Genomic DNA, 1,533 nt, shown 5'->3' on the forward strand with positions numbered 1-1,533 from the left:
AAGATTTTATTTTTACTTTTTTTAAATTTATCAAAACATGTCTTACCTTTTTTAAGGCTACCATTCACAACTAATATTCTTCCTCTTGGAATTTTTTACATCAAAATCTAATAGTACTTTTGAGAGAGAGAGAGAGAGAGAGAGAGAGAGAGAGAGAGAGATCAAATCAAAGGACCCTTTTTTGGGTGGCCAGCTCTCATCATACATAAAATAAGAGATGTAGAGGTATATGGCAATGCACAAGATTCCAGCAAGGCCTCTATTTTAGATGGGCATTAGCCATCAAATGTCATCATCATGAAAGGATATGATCTTTGGACTCGTCTAGAAAATTAACCAATTCTCGTCGGTTGAAATTCCTCTTTTCTTTCTCTCGATTCATTGTGTTTGGACCATGGAAACCCCTCCTTCCCTCTGATTTGATATTCTCCACTAATTCAAAATGACACTGAGTATGACTTGAATGACCCAAAAAAGAAAAGAAAAGAAAAGAAATTCCATGCTAGAACAAGTTTTCTGTTTGGGTGATAGAAAAAAATAGAATTAATGGAATGGAAAAGGAATTACATAGAGCCGTAGATGAGCCATCCTTCTAAAAGAACCCAATAAAAAGTTACAATAATGTCATGCTTCAATCCCTTTGCAAGTTAAAGCAACAAAACTATAACACCAAGAGATTTTAGATTTGAATTTGTGTGAGCTTGAAATAAATAAATATATATATATATATATATATTTAAATTTATCTAAATTCAAGTCTAAAGTCTGAAATTCATGCTCCAAAACATAGCGCAAGAGCCTGTTTCAAACTTAAAAAATGTCAAGGAAAATATAAAAAAATTTACTATTTCATGTTTAGCTATTAAAGAAAGTAAAAAAGAAAATAAAATATATAGTAAATAAATAAATAAAATTTTGATTTTACACATATATTAACATTTATTTATTTAATTTTAAATTAAATTAGAATAAATTTTAATTTTTTATATTACTTGAAGTGGATAGAAAATAAAATAACGGAAAATACATTTCCTTTTTATTTTCCTTCTCTTTTTTTTGCATCCAAAAAGAAGCAACAAGAAAATTAACTCTTTTTCGTGGAAGATGTTTAACATTCCTCTCGGTCGACGAAATACGAAAAATAGTAAACTCAGGCACACTTCCATAACACCAAAGATATTACCAAAACAGGATTATTTTTATTAAGGATATTTGTTGTGTTGTGCAAGCAAAGATACCTTCTCCAAGGGCATAATGGCAGCATAACTTAGAGATTACTTCTCCAAAATTGCCCTCAAGGGAAAACTACCCTTTAGCCATCCATCAAAAGCTTCCCTGGGCAATATCATTTCCGGCCATTTCATATCTTGCAGAAGAACTATACCCCACAACACAACTTATGACCCTGCAGACAAAAAGTAAGTACCATTAAAGGTTGTCATTTCTCTGTGAGTGGAAGCATTGGTAGAAAAAGGGTCTCACAATAAAATAATTAATTGAATTAATTAATTATGAGGCATAAATTGTGTATAC

General features: G+C 30.8%; 1 long non-coding RNA gene across 1 annotated transcript in view; it reads right to left on the reverse strand.

Annotated features, from left to right (window-relative positions):
- Positions 1-1,178: 1,178 nt before the first annotated feature.
- LOC131168146 (uncharacterized) overlaps positions 1,179-1,533 on the reverse strand; it is a 42,818-nt gene continuing 42,463 nt past the window's right edge. Inside the window, exon 8 of the long non-coding RNA XR_009140226.1 lies at positions 1,179-1,405. This is a non-coding gene — a long non-coding RNA (uncharacterized LOC131168146). The remainder of the gene's footprint in view (positions 1,406-1,533) is intronic.

The sequence above is a fragment of the Malania oleifera genome, chromosome 11, assembly GCF_029873635.1.
Source record: "Malania oleifera isolate guangnan ecotype guangnan chromosome 11, ASM2987363v1, whole genome shotgun sequence".
Taxonomy (NCBI): Eukaryota; Viridiplantae; Streptophyta; class Magnoliopsida; order Santalales; family Ximeniaceae; genus Malania; species Malania oleifera.